General features: G+C 45.8%; 1 protein-coding gene and 1 long non-coding RNA gene across 2 annotated transcripts in view; one reads left to right on the plus strand and one right to left on the minus strand.

Annotated features, from left to right (window-relative positions):
* Atp10b (ATPase, class V, type 10B) overlaps positions 1-20,788 on the plus strand; it is a 132,714-nt gene that overhangs the window by 10,695 nt on the left and 101,231 nt on the right. The gene's annotated exons all lie outside the window — the stretch shown is intronic.
* Positions 1,837-19,359, minus strand: LOC105994941. The gene is made up of 3 exons (XR_001175540.1): positions 19,175-19,359; positions 11,019-11,137; positions 1,837-1,949 (listed from the first exon to the last, which is right to left on the minus strand). It is a non-coding gene; the product is annotated as an uncharacterized LOC105994941 (long non-coding RNA).

Raw genomic sequence — 20,788 nt, forward strand, 5'->3', positions numbered from 1 at the left:
TCCTCTCTCTTCTCTCTCCCCTTCTCTCTTCTCTGTTTTCCTCTCTCTTCTCTCTCCTCTTTCCCTCCTCTTTCCCTCCTCTCTCTCTCTCTCCCATGCTCTAATATACTGTTGCTGAATTAAGAAGCTTCATAGGTCAAATGTATTAAGTTGCATTTTTCAATAAGATACCTTGAATTTCCAGTGGGTTCAGTGGCATCTAACACTGTGACAAACCGAGAATCATCTACCTTGAATTAAGTTTAGATCATCATTCTTTGAGCAGAAGATGCCTGGTAAAGAAATAAGGAAGCTGGAGTTCAAACCCACAGACTGGGAGACAGAAGGGAGTGTAGGTTTGATGAGCCAGCAAAAGGGCTGACCAGCAGCAGCGTAAGAGAATAACAAGCAGCGAGCTGTACGGTCTGCTCCCTTAGCCACACAGCAACAGCGGGCTGAATAGGATAAAATTAGCGAAACCATTAGCATAATGATCGGCAGAATCTCCTCCTGCAGTGAGCCGGGAGGGAAGCAGAGGTTTTCTCGGCTTCTGGCGGTTCCCTCCTGTGTTCCTGCTGAGGACAAAGCAAGAGAGGCTCCCACAGGGGCTGGATTCTGGGGCTACTGTGAGAAGATCTCTGTGGGAAGGGAAAGAAGAAGTATGAAGGAAAAAAAAAAAGCAACGTCTGCTGATCCTAGTCCTGGGGAAGAAGATGAGCAGTTTTCCTTAGAAAGTCCTGAGATGGAGCGTTGATATTAGATCTTGAGTGGTTCGAGTCCACATTCTTCCACTTATTAATCCAGTGGTTAGGAGACAGTGGACACTCTCTAAATAGTAGAGGAGGGCCTGCTCATCACTACCAGTTATTATCCTGTGTAACTTTTCTTTTTTTGGACTGTTGTAGAGCTTGAACTCAGGGCCTGGGCGCTGTCCCTCAGCTCTTCAGCCTCAAGGTGAGCGCTCTACCCCTTGAGCCACAGTGCCACTTCTGGTTTTCTGGTGGTTTTCTCTTGGAGATCAGAGTCTCACAGACTTTCCTACCTGGGCTGGCTTTGAACCACGATCCTCAGATCTCAGCCTCCTGAGTAGCTAGGATGACAGGTGTGAGCCACCAGTACCTGGCTCCGTGTAACTCTTCCATTCTTTCAGTAGTGGACTGTCCATAGGAATACACCCAAGGCAGGAAAACAGAACAGGAAAGTCTTCTAGGGAGATGGAAACTGGGACGACAACGTATCCTTGGATGGGCAAGTTCCATCCGGGGAAGGGCAGGGCAGCCTCGAATAGCTGAGCCCATCCCTTGGTGCAGAAATTGAGGTGAGCAGAGCTGCAGTCTGCAGCCGCCCCGCGCACCTGACCTTCTTTCTGCATCAGGAAAATGTTCTGTGCCCTTTTCTGCTTGCTGTGTGACCCTGAAGGGAGGCGCCAGGCTGCACCCCCGCTGGGCGTGTGACTAGACTCCTTCGATGATGATTTGCACTGCCATGAAAGTAGGCGAGAGAGAGGTGTTCAAATGGTCCCCAGGCTTCTGGGGTATGCTGTTCAATGGTTTGGTATTAAGCATTTTGTAGAACAAGGAAGAACAGATTCAGGCTATTAGAAGATTTCGATTTACAGTGAGATGACGTTGAACCCAACACAGAGTATAATGGTGTTTGGACCTGTGACTCGGTTGGTCATGATTACTGTCCTGATTTGACGTTAGCGGGTGAGGGCACTGGATCGTTTTCTCTTCTAAAGTAAATGCTTCTACCCGCAAACAGTCGCCACCTGGCACCAGAGAGCCAAGCGGGTCACAGTCCATGCCCATACCAACCGCCGGTGACAGATGCCCAAAGTTTAGATCCCCTCTGACTTCCTGTCTGTCCCTGCATGAACTAATCTTTGCGGTGATGATGACCTGCCCCATCTCTCAAAATGTCCCACACGCTTGCCGGCCAATCAGTGGTCCCGCAACGTGAGGTGCCCCCTAGGGAAACAATAAATTAGGGACAAAGAAAAATAAGCTCCAAGGCTATTTGGGGAAAATGAAGGCCAGCTCTTTGCCTCTGTCACCTCCTGGTCCTGATAGTACATTTTTTTCTTTTTAATTCACCCATCATGAGCTCTAGTTCTTTCTCCCAGTGCCAGAAAAAAAAAAAATCAGAGCTGTTTTCAACTCTGCTGCTCCTATATTGCCTCAAATGCTCCATTCCTCTCCAGTTTCGTGGGAGATTAACCTCTCTGGTTCACACCCATATGTCTGCCAGAATCTCTCAGGAGTGTGTGACAGTACGGGACCTCGAGGTCAAGAGCAGTGGATTTATTTCTCTTAAGGTCACACAGCCAATCAATTACGAGGTCGGCCTGAGGAATCACCAAAGCAGTGGGACTTATTTCAAGCTGGGTGCTGGTGGCTCATGCCTGCAATAAAAGAGAGACGGGGGAGGGAGAAAGAGAGAATAGTGACATCGGCTAGACAGATATAAACTCCATAGACCGGGCCATCAGGAAGGAAGGGCAACTGGATTCTCACACACGAGCTGAAGGTACTATCCACATGGACAATTTCTTCTTAAGGCTTAGCTGAACCTCTACAGTCTCCCCCCACTGACTGCCTCGGGCCCACCCAGCTTCTGTAGCATCATCTTTAACAATTTAAAGTCAACAGATCTTTAACCACTGAGGACGTTAATTACACGGAATGCCTTCATGAAAACACCTCCAGTAACTTGGTGAAATAACTAGCGAACTCGCCTCTAAAACTAGTCTTCATAGTCATTGAATCAACCCCGTTCTAACACCGCTGGAGGCTGGATTTCCCCTCATAGAGTTCATCCTAAGCAAAGCAAGTTATTGAATTTACAAGCAAGTAGGAGAATCAGGCTCTCTCTTCTAGTTATCAGATACTATTAAATGGATTTTCTTTTTTAATTCTTACCCAGGTTTTGTTTTGGAAAGCATGCGTGTATGGCTGAAAAGTCATCTCCTTATAATTTTAAGCCGCTAATACAGTAAATATAAATGGATCTAATCTAAATGGATCTAATCTACATAAACAATAGCTGATTAGGCTTCTAAACAATTTTGGAGAATGTAAAGGAACTCTGATTGCAAATGGTGTCTAGACCATTATCCTATACAAATGGAATGATTATATCTAACCAGCTCATTACTTCTTCCTGCATCGGACATAAATCATTGTAAATGTCTCCTGCTTCACAGCAAACATGGTCTGAAAACTTACCCAAACATTGTAAATATCAAAATGAATTCTTCTTCCCTCAGATGTTGATTTGAACAAATTATCGAAGACTCTCAAGCTCTTTTTTTTTCCTAATGACTTCATCTGATTCTGTAAAAGACTTATTTGAATTTTGATTATCAGTATTTTCAACTTCAGTATTTTTCTTAGAGAATTCTTTATGTAGATTTCAGTAAGTTCTTCCTGTCCGTTGATTTACACAGTGGTCAAAGAATATATTTTTTTCTTGGTTGTGGGGCTTGAACTCAGGGCCTGAGCACTGTTCTTGAGCTTTGTTGCTTAAGGCTAGCGCTCTACCACTTTGAGCCACAGCTTCACTTCTGGTTTTTGAGTAGTTAATGGAAGATAAGAGTCGCACAGGGACTTCTTTGCCCAGGCTGGCTTCAAACCACGATCCTCAGATCTCAGCTTCCTTAGTAGCTGGGATTACGGGTGTGAGCCACGGGCACCTGGCTTATTTTTGAAACATTTTTATTCACACTTTACATTTTTTTTTAAAAAAATTAGCAAGCTGATGAAATTCACAAAATTGGGGAAATGTGGTAGCTCTGTACCCCAAAGAGAGAAAAAGAAACATCAATTTCTTCTTGGCTATTTAGTCACCTTTTAAGTAACTGGGGGGCAAAAAAAAAAAAAACCAGACACAAAAACAAAAGAAAGTTATATAGAAAAACCAAAATTGTGACTACAACAAAAATGATCAAAAGATGGTACAAAACCGAGTCGATGAAAATTAATCAACAAAATTGCATGACGTAATCTGAAACATGTTATAATTAGTATAGTGTCATCCTAATGAATCGAAAGGAGTCAGATAAGGATGGAACTCAGGGCCTTGCGCCAGCTGGGCTGCTGCTCCACCACGGTTACTTCACACAAGGTCTCCCTTTTTATCTAGCTGCCTGTGTGGACTGCACTGCCCTATCCTAATGCTTACTACGCAACCAGGATGATTACAAGGCACCCCCATGCCCAGCTTCTTCTGTTTAGATGGAGTTTCACAGATGTTTTGGTCCAGGCTATCCTAGAATCAAAATGTACCCAAACTCAGCCTTGTAAATAGCAGGAATACAGGTATAAGCCACTGTACCAGCTCCAAATTCCTTTTTAAATAAATCAAATCAAGCCAGGCGCCCGGTGGCTCACACCTATAATCCTAGCTACTCGGGAGGCTGAGATCTGAGGATCGCAGTTCGAAGGCAATCAAAGGGCAGGGAAGTCTGTGAGACTCTTTGTCTCCAAGAAACTACTCAGAAAAATCCAGAAGTGGTTCAAGTGGTAGAATACTAGCTTTGACCACAGAGAGGCTCAGGGACAGCACCCAGGCCCTGAGTTCAAGACCCAGGACCGGAAAAAAAAAAGTTACTGTCCAGAAAAAAATAAAATTATATTCTAGACTCTTCCAGTTACTTGGTGAACTTCACTTTGGGCTTGTGTCTTACAGCTGTTCAGATTTTAAATACTGTCAATACCGTTTTCCATTCGCAAAATTCCCTCACATATTTCTTCCCTGTAGTCTGAAAAGATCCGTAAGTATATATAAATTCGCAATTCCCCTAGCAACCAAGAGAGATCCTAAGTGGAAAACTGGATGATGTTAGATGTTAGATTCCTTTCTTTCCACCTTTCTTGACTCCCAAACTTGGCCTTTTGCATCCCTGCAGATAGGCCCATTGTATTTTCCACTCATCTCTTTATTTATGGACCCACCAATAACTAGCCATTTGTCCACCTGCTGCATGACACTTACCTACTCCAATTAGCTGAGTTACAAGAAACTCAGTGAAAGGTTTACAAGGAAATCGAAACTATCCATAAACTCATGAATAACCCTGGTGGGTTTTTTTTTCATATACTGGAAGTACCCACACAATCAGTAAGTATGATATATCGCTCCCACGTTTCTTATTTGGTATAATGAAACAGCAATCAATAAGAACTATGAGTCCTTGCTGAATGAGCCTTCTGGAACCTTGGGAGCAAATTCATCACCAGCCTGCATGTTTTTTTCTCTCATAAGTATCCTTGAGGCCCGGTACTGGCTCATACTCCAGCCCCCACCATGAGAACTTCAAGGTTATAATTGTCTCCTGTTCGCTTCTATGCGTCGCAAAGAGACAAAAGTATCTTTGCAGCGTGAGGAGAGAAGAAAATCACGGCTGCCTTTCCATCTTGCTGTCCCGTTGACTGCTAGAAAGTTGAAATGAATGCAAGAACCACATTGAACAGTGACGCCCTGTGCTAGCCAAGAACACTGACTCTACTGTTCACACCCACAAGCTGGGCTATTCTCTGCGTCCATTCCCGGGCCTCTCCTTCTGCCTTTTCTTTCATTAGTTCTTTCTTTCCCTGAGGCTCCTCTGTGAGTTTCAGAGTGGCTGTTAGCTGAAGGTCTCAGAGAAATGGAAAATGCTGTAGGATAAAGAAACACGCAAGCCACACTCGAGGGGAAACGGAGCCTCTCTTAAGGGGTCTGTTTTCTGTGGCTTCTCATGGAGTCTGTTCCGTGAAGACAGCAGCTCTGCTGAGGTAAGTAAAAGCATCCTGGCTCTGCCATGGGGACAGAGTCAAATGAATCGCTCGATCATCGACTGGAAGTTCTGAATCAGGCCTAGGAGGTCACTGCGTTTGCATTTGAAATTGCGTTTGATTTGCCAGGCTCACAGACTATTGTATTTTCGTTCCGTGGATTTCGTGATAGGCTGAGGGCAAATGCTACTTGCATCTGTAACAGAGTTTGAAGGTGGTGTGGACCAGGACACATTCTGTGATAAACAAGAGAGCCTGCGTTTCGGCATGCAGTCTGAGGAAGTGGATGGATTTGGTGCAGAAAGGAGCAGATGGGGTCGACGTCATTTCTATAGAAACACACACTCTGGTGTGTGAGGACTCATGTTTAGGAAATGTCTGGCACACCCCTCAGAATACGTAGACACTTGCTACATACTGAGTTCCTTCCTGCATTATCTTGAAGCTGGTTGATTGTGTAACTTGAACATACCACTTGCATCTGGCCTGCAGAGTTCTCATGTAGAAGCTGACAGCAAAGAAAACTTGGTGATCCAAAAGATACCCTGGAGTTCTTTTTATGTGTGTCAGTAGCGAGGCTGGAACTCAGGGCCTTAGACACTGTCCCTTAGCTGCTTCGCTCAAGGCTGGTGCTCTTCCAGTTGAGCCACTGCTCCATGGCTTTGTCATGGTTAATTGGAGACAAGATTCTCATGGGCTTTCCTGCCCAGACTGGCTTCAAACTACGATCCTCAGATCTCGGCCTCCTAAGTAGCTAGGATGACAGGTGTGAGCCCACCAGCAAGTGTCTAGTTCTCCACTAAAATGTATTTCTATGTGCATAGTGTGCCTGTCTGTGTGTAGGTTCTCCATCTCCTGCCTTTCTACCTGTCTGGTTGTGACATAAGCAGCTTTCTTCCCCTGACAGGACACTTAAGGACTGGGGAATAATCTTGCAAGTGGACGGCTGTGTGGGGAACACAGAAACCGCCACATGAGGGATGTGATAGTGGCGTGGGTTTTAGAGCGCCGAGGTGATTTCATTGCGCTTTTATTATCATCCGTCAACCGTAAAGCAACACAAAGACCGGGAAATGGATGGTCTCCGCACTTCCTGAGGACCGCGGTTTCCAGGAGTCGGTGTAAATATATTCAGAGAGACTTGTTCCTACTCAATAACCCGCGTTTTTCCCTCCGAATTGCTGATGCGTTTGCTTAGCGTGCCTGAAAGGCAGTTTGTCCTTTGCTGTCGAGTGAACTTGATAGAATAAAGAGAAGAAGCTGAAAAGTTCAATCATATCTTGTTGCTCCTCAGAGGAATTCCTCGACTATTTATTCTATTGAAGGAGGGACACAGAATGTGATGTTTCTTTGGGCTTTTACAGAATATCAACCAGATGTCACGGAGCTGGCTCTGGTGGGCAGGAGCCAGTCCTAGCTGTAGCCCAGTACCAGCCAGTACCTTCCAGGGTACAGTAATGACTGGGGTTGGGCCTTGTTTAGAGGTGGAAAACAATTCATGTTATAAACATACTAGAGCATGGCAGTCAGTGCCTTTAATCCCAGCTACTCAAAAGGCAGAGATCAAGAGGATCAGAGTTCACAACTAGCCTAGATAGAAAGTGAGCAAGACCTCATCTCAACCAACCACAGCGCTTAGTGTGTGGTATCTCTGCAGCCCCTGCTATGTGGATAGTGGCATAAGGCCAGCCAAGCCCAAAAAATGGGGGTGGGGCCAGAATTATACCCGAATTGAAGCCAAAAATTGAAGCCAAGGGATGGAGGGCAAGGCTCAGGTGGTAGAGCATCTGCTTAGCAAGTACAAGATCCTGAGTTTAAAGAGTTTAAACCTTAGGACTCGTGTGTGTGTGTGTGTGTGTGTGTGTGTGTGTGTGTGTGTGTGTGTGTGATGTCTATATGTATGCACATATAGACATGGAAACTGACCCTGATGTAACTAGTCAAATATGATGTTGCAGGAAAAGACAAAGTCAGAATTAAAACCCAGAATGTCTGGTTCCAGTAGCTTCTTCTTCTTCTTCTTTTTTTTTTTTTGGTCGATCGTGGGGCTTGAACTCTGGGCCTGGGCGCTGTCCCTCAGCTCTTCAGCTCAAGGCTAGCACTCTACCACTTGAGACACAGCACCACTTCTGGCTTTTTCTGCTTATGTGGTACTGAGGAATTGAACCCAGGGCCTCATACATGCAGGGCAAGCACTCTATCACTGAGCCACCTTCCCAGCCCCAGCTGCTGCTTCTTTAAGACTCAGAAATGCTTGATGTGAATGGGATCAAATGAAGCCATAGGTACTGGGCCATTTTTGCACAAAAACAACTATTTCACCCAGCGCTGTCTAATACACATTGAGTACATATAACATTAACCACAGTGGCTGCTGCTAATAATCACAGTAATAATAACATGGACTTTATTCTTTTCTTGTTTTGTGTTTTCTTTTTTGGTACTAAGGGTGAAACCCAACATGTTGTGCTTGGTAGACAAGCGCTTTGCTACTGTGCTACATCCCAACCCATGACCTCATGCTTGCCTCTCACTGCTAATACAAGAAATGCAGATGGTATAATAATGTAAAACCTTAGCCTGAGCATCAGGACCTGAAGAGCCCTAGGTCTGAGTTTCCTCGCGTACAAAACAAAGAGATCAATCTTTGTCAGCTTAGTCCATGGGTACGTTTTTTATTTTGCGTTTAGTTTGGTCCCGTACGTCTCGGACCACGCTCTTCTTGTAGCCTGAGTGATGAATTTACAGCCGGATCCTGCGCAGCTCACCGTGCAAGTCTGACAACACGGGGCACGGTGTACAGTCTGCTCACATGGAGTTTACTGATCCGGTGCTTGAATGCCATAGTAAACTGCTTCTCACTCGAAGCATCTGCTCCCAATTTCTGCACAGTTCATCATCTGACACAGGTTTGTGTCTACACTTTGAGTGATGTTGGAGCTCTGTGAGATAGATAGGTAATAGACAGATAGATAGAGAGACAGAGAAAGAAATGATAGGCAGTAGATATATAAAGAGTGAGCTAGAGATATAATAGACAATAGATGATATATACAGAGAGAGATAGATAATAGATTGCTAATAGTGATAGACAAATATATGAAGATAGATTGATAATAGTGATAGATTAATAGATAGATGGATAGATAGATAGATAGGTAGGTAGGTAGATAGATAGATAGATAGATAGATAGAATTGTAAAAAAAAAGATCTAGAGGAGAGGAACTTAAAAGTTCCAACCACAAAAAAAAATAACCAAGAGAGGACAACGCTAAAGAACATGACAGAAACATGTAGTGAATTATCGCTGTATCTCCATTAATGTGTATAGCTATTACCTGTCACACAAAAAAATAATTCATAAAATATGAATAGATGCAGAAGGCCAAAAAAAATTTGGATAACGGCCCCTCCCTTCAAATTTCTCTGGGGCCTCAAATATCTTTATGGTTAGGGTATCATGGGGGGGGAAGGGGGAGCACCAGCAATAAGTACAGGAATCTCTCCAGGGCAAGACTCCAGTAGGGAAAGGATCATGTCGGGAATGACTCCCGACAAATGGTATTTTAATGATGAGCATAAACATGTGTCACGTTGGCTGTGATTTCACTGGGAATACGCACAACCTCTCTTGGTAGATGGATCTTGATCGTCTATTTTAGAAGCTGAGGACCGGCTTGGGGACTGGAAGTGCTAACGTGGGTTTTCCTTTCGGAAATGATTCCCGTCAACAGCAAACATGGAGCGAGGTTTCCCTGGGTGACATTCAGCTCAGTACAGAGGGGACACAGGAAGAGTGGCATGCACCCTGGACCGCAGACATTTCTGATCCTGTGAAGAATATTCCAGAAGCATCACAGGATGAGAGTAGTGTTGCATGAGTAAGCCAGCCTTTCTCATCTTCACTGCAGTTGATCTTTCTCCTAAGTGCTTTTAGGATCTTTCTAATAACAAAAAGAAATTCCTGCCGGGTGTTGGTGGCTCAGGCCTGTAACCCTGGCTACTGGGACCTGAGGTTCCCAGTTCAAAGCCAGCCCAGGCAGGAAAGTCCCTGTGAGACTCTTATCTCCAATGAACCACCAGAAAACTGGAAGTGGTACTGTGGCTCAAAGTGGTAGAGCACTAGCCTTGAACTGAAGAGCTCAAGGACAGAGTCTAGGCCCTGAGTTCAAACCCCCTGGCTGCCAAGAGAGAAGGAAAGAGAGAGACAGACAGAGACAGAGAATCCATAATGCCACAAGACACGATGAACTTAGACATCATGATTGTCTGGATCTATGATAGGACAATGAAGCAGATGCTGACAGCTCACGCCTGTCATCCTAACTACTCAAAGTGCTGAGATCTGAGGATCCTGGTTCCAAGCCAGCCCAGCAAAGAAATGTCTGTGAGACTCTTGCCTCCAATTAACCAGCAAAAAGGCCAAAACAGCACCATGGCTCTAGAAAAAGAGTATGTCTCTACCACTAGACGCTGTCCCTTGAGCAGAAATGCTACAAGAGTGCCCAGGCCCTGAGTTCAAGCCCCAGGACTGGTATTTAAAAAAAAAATAAAGTCATAGAGACTCAATGTATTGTCACAGCAATGCATAAAGCTAGCTGAAAAATGGTATTTAGCCTCTAGAAGGTTTGATTTTTGAGGATCACAGCCCAGGATTCTGTTTACCATGGAAGAAGCAAAGCCCACAGAGAAGAGGCTTGCTCAAAGCTGAGGCCTCTGTTAGACAGACCCCGCAGACCTGTTTTCTTTGCTGACATGCTTCTCTCCCTGGAAATCAGGCCTTCTGCTTGACTGTTTTCTCCTAAGAGACATAGATGGGTATAAACATCTGTGAACGTTGCTGGCCAGCTTGCCAGAACCCAAGGAAAATGCCAGCAATTAGAAATCCATGTTTCATCACAAAATGTCATGAACTGCTTTCTACCCTCAGGAGCCAGGGTCTGAGGGTCAGCCTCTTCCTACTGGGCCAAGAGAGCAAAGACACAGCTTGGAATTCTGCTAGGAGCCCCACTAATAAGCAACCTACCCTTTGTGTTGGGTACAGAGAGGCCAGCTTAAAAACGAAAAAAAAATATCATCTTTTCAACCATTAATTAAGCCCGCTCAGTTATTCATAAAATAATGAAAACCAGAAAACCAATATCCAGCCCTTATTCAGTCTGAAGCTCCCTTTCAGGGTTTGTTTTTGTTTTGTTTTTATTAAATTACTAGAGACAAGAATCTTTTCTTGAAACTAGATAGGAATCTTAAATAGGTTCACTTACTTCAAAAACAAAGAATTCCTCTTCTTGGAGATTTCCCAAGATGGCTTATTCAAAATGAAGAAAAAGACTTGTTGCACTAGACATACTTTTTCAAAGAAGAGCAGAAATTATGCAGGCACCTTAAATGTCAAACAGAGAAAAATCTGGTATATTGAATCTGTTTCGAGAAGCTGATTATTAACAAAATTCTAATTAATAGCTGTAGAGCTCGTGGAAGATGATTTAGCATAATGAATCTTCACTTCTGACGGTGTGGCTGATTGCAAAGACCAAGTCTTGCAAGGCAATCTATTACATATTCTGAAAGTCACAAGTAAAAAATATATAGTGCCTATCCTCTTACAAGTATGCTTAAGTGCTCAAGGAGGTTTATTTAAAAGGCTGGGAAGGCAGCTCAGAGGTAGAGTGCTTGCTTTGCTTGGATAAGGCCCTGGGCTTGATTCCTTAGCACCACATAAGCAGAAAAGGCTGGAAATGGTGCTGTGGCTCAAGTGGTAGAGTACTAGCCTTGAGCTGAAGTGCTGAGGGACAGCACCCAGGCCCAGAGTTCAGGCCCCACGACCGACAAAAAAAATAAATAAAAGGAGAAAAAAAAAAGTTAAAAGCAAAAGAGGGACAGAAAACAAAAGAGCAATTGGAATCTTAAGGTCCAAGAAACATGTTATCCTTGCATTAATATAAATTTCTGATTCCATAACTTAAAAATTTGATTTTAAAACACCCACAAACCAAGATTCTGGGCTGCAACTATTTGAAGAATTTTAAAATAAGTCGTCGACATAAAGCCAGCAACTTCAAATGACTACAACTTCAGAACAACTAGAATTTGAAAAGAATTCCCCACAGATAAAAGACACCAACCTGCCCTAGAACTTCACAGACTGTCTGTGTCCACTTCTCTTTCAAGTTTGACATTTCATGCCATCTACTTGAACCAGGAAATGTGGGCTAGTTTAAATATGTTTCAGAATTTAGTTTTCAATGTATGCCATTTTTATGTATTGAAACCATCCAGAGATCAGCAAATCACAACCCAAAGCTGAATGCGGCCAGCAGAGCTGGGCTGCCTGGTGATTCCCAGACAGAGACACTGGGCTAGGTAGGATTAAAGTCTCAGGAAAGCCAGAATAACAAGATCAGATTCCTGAGCAGCGCCTGAGCCTCAGCTTTCCTTCCATAGTAATTGGGGATGAACTCAGGACTTCATACTTACTAGACAAGTGTTCTACTAAAGCTACACCCCAGCCTTTCTTGCTTTTTTTTTTCTCAGATAGAATCTCAACTTGAACTGTAATCCTCCTGTTTCTGCTTTTCTAGTAGCTAGGACTACAAATGAACAATGTTCTACCTGACGTTTTATGTTTTTTTTTTTTGGGGGGGGGTCCAGTCATGAAGCCTGAACTCTGGGCCTGGGCACTGTCCCTCAGCTCTTCAGCTCAAGGCTAGCGCTCTACCACTTGAACCACAGCGCCACTTCTGGCTTTTTTTTCTTTTTGCTTATGTGGTGCTGGGGAATCGAACCCAGGGCCTCATGCATGCAAGGCAAGCGCTCTACCACCGAGCCACCTTCCCAACCCATGATGATTATTTTTAAGATAAAGTCTTGCCGACTTTTGCCTAGGCCAGTCTTATACCCTAATCCTATCTCGGTATCCTTTAGTAGTCGGAATTACAGGCATGTGCCAACACACCCACACAATGTATTCTTTACACCTTCTTGGATATCTTCACTCCTTTTTAATAATCTCTTGCTGTACCTCACCTTCAAACACAGCCTACTGACCCTCAGCTCTAATGTAAAAATTATATATTTTGAATAAGTAATGTAAGGATGTGGCAAAATTCAAAAGACCAAAAGAAATGATATTTAGAGCAAACATTAATTCTCCCTTCTTCAAATAGCTGGCTTACCAGACGTAGCCACAATTGCTAGCCAGACCCTCGTGTCTGTAAACATACGTGGAGAATTTCTTTTTCTTATTTTTTTTTGTTTTATCATACTGTTTGTGGGTCTTTTTCTTTTTCTCCCATTCTTCCTCCTTTTGTTGCTGTTTTTGATTTCTGTACCTTTTGTCTTGTATGTAAGTTGATCTGATTTGGGAAAGCACAGAAATGGTTGAGACAAAGGGTGAACTAATTCAGCCGTGACGCTCACTAGTCACTATGTTGGAAATGAACTTTACAACTTGTGGCTGGGGGAGAGGAGAGGGAGAAAACAAGGGAGGGGTGACACTGTTCAAAAAGAAATGTACTCATTACCTGATTTATATAACTGTAACTCTTTTGTATATCACCTTCCTGACATACACAGAGACACACGTGTGCATGGAGACACACACACACATACACATGAGCTCACAAGCATGCACACACCGATTGCCTCTGTTCTCTGGGGAATCTGGGCGGATGCACACCCCATCTCAAACCTGGAGCCATCTGCTCACACACATCTGCCAAATCCAGACAGAAGATCACATCGTTGGGGCTTCCCAGCCTGTCACAGACGCTGTGCAAATGCTCTCCAGTGCCCGATATTTCACTCTACCTGGCTCCCGGGCAGGCAGCAAAACAGGTTTTTGGCTCTGGTGTTTGTTGGTTGGTTCCAGGTGACTCTCCTGGGCAGGCACCACCAAATGAGCGTGGCCCCCGGGCAGTGCCGGGTGCCTGTCCAAACCACGCGTCGCCAGTGCTGCAGGAACTCTGGTTCACTTTGAAAGTGAGCAGACAGCTCCAACCCCCAGGAAGGAGCTCTGTGGCTTAAGACATACTTAATGCAGATTTCACAAGACTGTTAAATTTAACAAGACGCTGTTAAATACCAGCAATGGTTTCATGTGGAGATGTTGAACTGCCACCTAGAAGGCATATGTTCGTATTCATTAATTACAGCCTTATTTTAATCACCCACATTATAAGAGTCCATATTTCCTATCCAGCTTGAATATTAAGTGCATAGAGCCTAAATGTAATATGTCAACAGCGATATATATACCTATATATACATATATATATATATTTATTTAATCTTTAAGATCACTTTTTTCCTCTCCAAAGGAGAATAAAACTTGCAAATTCCAGACTCACAAATTCTAGTTTTCAAACTCTAGTCTAATGCTCAAGAGATTGGATGGGGGTCTTTGCATCAAGATGAATCTGGGTACTTTGTGACCAGGCCTCCTACATGTGTCTTCATTTGGAAAATACCAGTCCTAATGCTCACTCACATTAGGACGTGGAAGGAAGGGCTTGCTCCAGGACTGCCCACAGTTGAACTCTAGTTTGTTCACTGGGCAAACGTTCATAAAGCGCTCTTTATGCACCACAGCACAATACGACATCTCATGCTCTTACCATATACAAACACGTATGTAACTGATACTGGCCTAACGTTACAAAGGAGAGGCGCAGGTTCTTATGTGATGTGTACGTACATTATGATGGGTTGTGTACTTATATTATTATACAATGTGTGCTTATATGGTTATGGGGTTTGTACTTAGAAAAGATCTCTTTCGGAAGTGGCGCTGTGGCTCAAGTGGTACAGTGCTCGCCTTGAGCCCCACAACCAACCAGAAAAAAAAAAGATCTCCTTCTTGTTAGGCGTTTCGATGGATGTAAGACCTGCTCATCTTCGTGCAGGTGCAGAACTTGAACCTTTTGTTGTTGTTGTTATTTAGCTTCTGTCCGATTTTGTTACAAATTCGGGCTTTTGAAATCAAGAGGCCACGAAGCGTGATGGGATCTATCATGAGCTCAGCCTCCCCCTGAGTCCTGCATGGACAGAATAAAAAGACACCTTCGCGTTGATTAGCAGCCTCAGGCATACGCGAGGTGCTCGGCAAACATTAATTAATAAATAAGCGTTTGTGAAATGAATAAAACAGGGGTGATGGGGGAAGGAGCGGAAGACCTTTCCAGTCCCTCAGATTATCCGGTCTTTTTCTCTGTATCATGACAGTTGAGTTCCAGGGTTGGGCCCCAGAGTAAAAAACGATCCAACCGCTCACGAGCTATGAGAGCTACAACAAGCAGCACCTTCCTGTGCATCTGTTTACCACTCTGGTTGGTGGGGGATTAAGTCAGATCACACCAGAGCACAGGTCCTGGCACATGGTGGTCCTGGCGGCCATGTTGACTGAGGTCATGGTAGCTGGCAGGTGGTTGTGTGTTGTTGAGTCCCTATGGCACAACTCAACAGCTACAGCACCTTCCTTCTACGGAAGAGAATAAGTGAGCTTTGTGGAGCTAAGCTTCTGCAGCGGTCAACCCTGGGCCCGGATAGGCCCTCCCCTTCGAGCAGGCGTACTTCCCATGGACAAGTGGAGGAAAGGGGTAAGGATTGGGGGGAGCTGCAAGTAAGTCCTGCATTTTCTCAGCATTTAAGACAGCACATGGATGACCCCCGATTGCTTAGTCTCCTGCCATTTGGAGGAAAGGAAGTGGAGTTTACAGAATTGTGGACCCAACAGAGAGGGCTATGAGAAGCGAGGTAGACGCTGAGCACGCGGGAGGCTGCAGCCATTTGCTCTTGGCACCGGGCAGGCCTAGGGGAGGAAGGACACAAAGGCTGTGAGCAGAGACGGGGCTTCTGGTGGGAACTTAGCTGTTCCCTTGGCTTTGGGTGTTGGTCCTGTCTGGGTGCTGGTGGGGGGGATGGGGGAGAGGAGCTAGGACTTTCTGTTTGTTGTAGGAATGATCATCCATGCATTTATCTGTTGTTGGATGTTTAGCAATATCTCTGGCCTTGCCCTATTTGTGATGATAATTAAAACTGCATCTAGATATTGTCAGATACCTTTTTTGTATCCCGGCTGGGAGCTGTGCATATGTTTAGCAAATGGTTTGTGCAAGGAAGTGAGCGACAAGATCAGCGTGGCGGAAATCCCTCCATCTCCACCGACAGAGCTTGGGGATCCTTGGGGACCCCACCACCAGATGTAAAGTTCATCTCAACTCTTGTATGTGCCCTGATCCAACAACTATCTCTGTGTTAGATCCCCTGTCAGGTATTTCCATAGACCAGGTAGATAAAACTCCAGAATCTCCCGTGTATCTGGGAAGGGTTGGGCAGATTGCGTGTCTCCTGACGAAAAGCAAGACCGGAACTTGAGATCCACATTCGGAGTCTTCTTGAGTCACTGAACTTGGGATACGTGTGGACCAGAGGGCTCATTCCCAGGCATCCATTAAAATCAGTACTTCATCTCTTTCCTTCCCTAGACCAGTACAGCTGGATGCAAAAATTGAATCTTTGGGGTGTTTTGTGCTATGCAGGACTATATTCTTTGGGTCCTGAGGCGATCTTGGCACCTTTATTATTTCCATTTTTCTAGGTGGGGACACGGAGAGTTTAAGGGGCTCTCAAAAGTCACTTCTCTGGGAAGCTGTGGAGCCAGGATTGAACCCCCATGTATGGAATGAATGCCCACGCTGGCATGGTGCGGTCGCATAGCGTGGACGTGAAGTACCGATCACCATTCGGACGCGACTCTCAACACATGACCTCTGTTTTTCCTTATCATCACCCCCATGGCCGGCTTTCCTTCTTAAATGAGACAGCGCCTATGGAATTTGGTTGACTGCTTGTCAACATTCCTAGTGCTCCAACCCCAAAGTCCTTATTACAGCTGTTAACCAATCAGTGAGGCTTAAATTCCAAGTCAGAAAAAGTGTGTGTGTGTGTGTGTGTGTGTGCGTGCATGTGTCCTCTTAAACAGATGATTGAAATCTACCAATGGGTGAGTACCTTCTGAGAAGCAAGGAGGGAAATGACGTCTCCAGCTGAGAATCCAAACTGTACCCCGGCTGCACCAAAGCTCTGCTCTTGAGAACCTTCTGCCCTATTTCCCCATCTGCCTGGTCTCCCCGTGACATGCTCCCCCCACCCCCCGCCAGCCCGGCCAGGTGTGTTCTCCTCCGATCTTTGACTGCCAGCACTCACGAATGGCTTCATTTGGACTCTAATCAGGCACCTGAATCCCAGTCATCCATCGATTTCTTTTTTTCTTTTTGGCCTCATGCTGGAAATCTCGGTTGTGCATCAGACGGAGCATGCTTTCCACCCCGCTGCGTAAGCTCCTTGGCCAGCTGTGTCAGCAAAGCAAAGGCCCGCATTGACTTATTGGAACTGCAGAGTGTGTCCTGAGGGGGAGGGGTAGAGAAGGAGGGAGGGGCAAGGGCCTGGGGAAGGCCAAGGTTGACAGGGGGCACCACCCTGTCTCTGGAAGAAAAGGGGGGAGTCGAGTCAGAATGCCGAGGCAGACTCCTCCTGGCTGACACAGTAAACTGGAGCTTGGGGAAACTTGACATGGTTCCTGGTGGACGTGGGTTCAACCAGTGGCCCATCTCCACGGAGCCTGCGCAGTCATGCTGTGAGGTGACAGGTGTCCCCCACCCCGGGCATCTCAGCCATGAGGAAGGATGCGGGGAAGGGTCTCACGGGATGACATGGACACACCTGATAGAACTTTTGAAAACTGAAGGCTGGAAAAAAGTATCAACCCCTACTATAAACTACCGCCCCAGCCCCCTAGGACTGCCACAACAAACACCCGCATTTGAAGTCTATAAACCCAGGAAGATTTTTTCTTCCCCAGGGCCGTTTTCTCTCTGAAGGCTCCAGCCCCAGGAACTACAGAGCGGCCCGTGTCCTTGACCGTCCTTGGCGTTGCTTTGCTGGTCGTTTCAAAGCCGCCTCTGTTTCTGTCTGCCTGCGTTCTTGCGTTCTTGTTTCTTTTCTCTCTGCCTCTGTGTGTTTTCTGTTAGAGAGACCCAGGTCTCTGCTCAGCCTGGGTGGCTCATGCTGTCATCCTCATTATTCAAGGGGGCAGAGATCTGAGAATCAATTTGAAGCCGGCCCAGGTAAACAAACTCAAGTGGTAGAGCGCTGGTCATGAGGGAAAATAACCAAGCCAGAGCAAGAGGCCCCGGGTTCCAGCCCCAGTCCTGGCTCCAAAAACAAGACACAGGTCTTTGATTGATGGTATGACCACCCTCATCCTATATGATCTCCTCTTAGCAAAGCACCTCTGCAAAGATGTTTCCCAGGAAGTCACAGTCTTGGGTTCTGAATTTTCCTGGATTTTAGGGGTACATGATGCCCCAGCTCCCCAATGCCACCAGATGGGTCTGATCCCTGCTGATTGCCCTTAGCTCCTTCCTACCTTGCTTAATCCCTTTCAACCTCCCAGGATTCTCCACCTTTTCTCTCCCCTCATCCCAAGGCTACCTCCTTGATCTCCAAGGCTCAATTTGACTACCACTTCCTCAAAGATACCTTCCTGCGCCACCCTATTCAGCTACCGGCCCCTTTATGTCTCCTGTCTCCACACTTGATTTTTTTTTCTTGTATTTAGTGCTCTGTAGTCTCCTATGCACACGGGTGTGCATTTGGGCATTTTCTGGGCTCACTAACGTACGCACTCATCTTCCAGAAGTGCCAATAACTTATTTCCTCCTAGTCTGTGTGGCATTCACTTTATAACGGCCATGTCTTACATGATTCCTAAATGAATCATTATTGAGTAAAGAAACCTCTAAGTGCCTGTCCTAAGTGAAGCCAGGTTTTGTGTATTTGCAGGCGACACGGAGTCGATGAAACTGAAGCTTTGCCTGAGGTTCTACCCCTAAGAACTTAGACAGGAGGCAAGAACAAAGGGGATATAAATAACCCTAAAATCAGAACTCTTCAGGCCAGGCACAGAGGGACTGGGGGAGAAACATGCAAGCTGTGGAACCAAGCTGGCTGGCTCTCGGGGGAGCGGAGGGACGCAGGTGGAGAGGAATGCAGAAAGTTGCTTTCAGGGCAGAAGAGAGCTGGTGTTGACCAAAACACTGAGAGTAATTGCACATGGCCATGGGTGCCCTCTGGGGTGCACATCTGTGGGCTGGATTTGTGGGGGGGCATGTAGAGCAGCGGGGAGGGGGGTCCTGAGTCCAGCTGCTCCCCGGTGCGGGGAAGTCAGAGACACAGCACTGCACATGAGGCCGCTGTCTCTGCTTCCCCTCGAGGCCTTGCAATTAAATGAGACCCCTGAGTCACACTCCCGGGGGAGGGGACTTTGGCTGCCCGTCCCTGGGTGCTACAGAAGCCAGACGAGTTCTGTATACGCCATCTTATTTTCTGGGTTAGTGGCCTTCCTCTCTCTAGTTCCTACCTGTTGGAAGGTCTGTTGGGGATGCCTGGCAGAACTCAGTCCTGTCCTTCTAGAGCGAATGGCATTCAGCCATTGACTCCGAGATACAGCCGGCCCCTGGCAACCACCTTTGAAAACTTCCTTTGCTCCGATTCCTCCTTTGTGCGTGCAGGTGATCAGGATCAAGCTCAGTCAAGATTGTGCTCTTCCAGTCTTCTGTAGTGTGGAAATTTCCTGTAGCGTTTGGAAGAGATTTGGGGAGGGGGAGGGGGTGGTCAGGTAACACACACGTTGAGAAGGAATTTTTGTTAATGAGTTATCCTGAACCTCAACTCTAGGAGTCTGGGTGTATGTGTGTGTGTGTGAGAGAGAGAGAGAGAGAGAGGGAGAGGGAGAGAGAGAAAGAGATAAGGACTTTTTTGTAGATGCTTGGTAAGGACATACCACAGTGGAATGGCAGATGGACGGGTCACTGTTGAAATGGAAGGGGACAAGTTGCGTGCCATGTGGACCTCCACACGGACCATCAGGAGAGACTGCTCCTCTTTTCATGCGTTCATCCGTTTATCCTTTGTCAGCTTGGAGGGTCTTCCTCCCCCGGCTGGCCTCCTGACAGCTGATGAGTCACTTTTGTGCTTATCATATAGCAGTGTCCTGCGCCATAGCAGGCGTCCTCTAGCAAGCTGACACGTTCTGGACAGATGGTGGAATGGAAAATCAGCATGATCTCTGGCAGCTCCGTAGGGATGTACTTACCTTTGTGTCCCAACTAGTCAGCACAGCGCCTTTCCCACTGTAAATGCTGGTCAGATGGAGAAGAAAAAGCATCCTGACCAATGGCCACCCGGAATCAATGTCCTTCAGCTCAGGCTGTTGAAGGGAGTTATTGAGTTAGAGAATGGAGGACTTGACAGCCATTCTCTGGCCTCTCTCCCAGGGCCTTTTTAGAACAGGCAAGTTAATTATGGACCCAGATTAACAGTTTCTTTTTGGATACAGTCAAAGTAAAACCAGCAGGATGCAATTTAGCTCTTCCCTACTTTCCAAATAGCAGCAAATTTTCATACAAAACAAAGAGACACTTGAATTGCAAATTGCTTAGAGAATCAGCTAGCAACCCCAAAGGAAGAATATTTCTGCTACTTTCAAAGCCAGACTACTGCCTTTTCCAATCTAAACATGTAGTTAGGGGCTGGGGCGGTGGAGAGGGGAGGCTGGAGGGAATTCACAAAGGTCTTACTGCTTGGCCAGGTGAAGGAAGAACCATTCCTTAAAGTTCACTAGAGAGCTCCAGCATCTTCTCTGTTCAGAATATTTTCCTCTTCTCCTGATTAGCTCAGAGCATCACCCTCTACTGATGGCGAGATTGGATACCCCAAGGGTGCGGGTAGTGACCATACTATATAAAGCAGGTGGTAAGGATGTGGGAATGTCCTTGCTGATGTAGGTGAAGGTCAGGATGAGACTCAGACCCCATCATTGATCCTGCAGGGATCCTGGACCAATGTTGACAGTCCTGAGAAGTCAGCAGTTCAGATTATCGATCAACATATTCTTCTTCACTGTCACCTCTGATGAATAGAAAAGCGATACCACCTACTGGCTGGAGCTGACAGAGGGGTCACCGGTCATAAC

Source organism: Dipodomys ordii, unplaced genomic scaffold, assembly GCF_000151885.1.
Source record: "Dipodomys ordii isolate 6190 unplaced genomic scaffold, Dord_2.0 Scaffold112, whole genome shotgun sequence".
Classification (NCBI taxonomy): Eukaryota; Metazoa; Chordata; class Mammalia; order Rodentia; family Heteromyidae; genus Dipodomys; species Dipodomys ordii.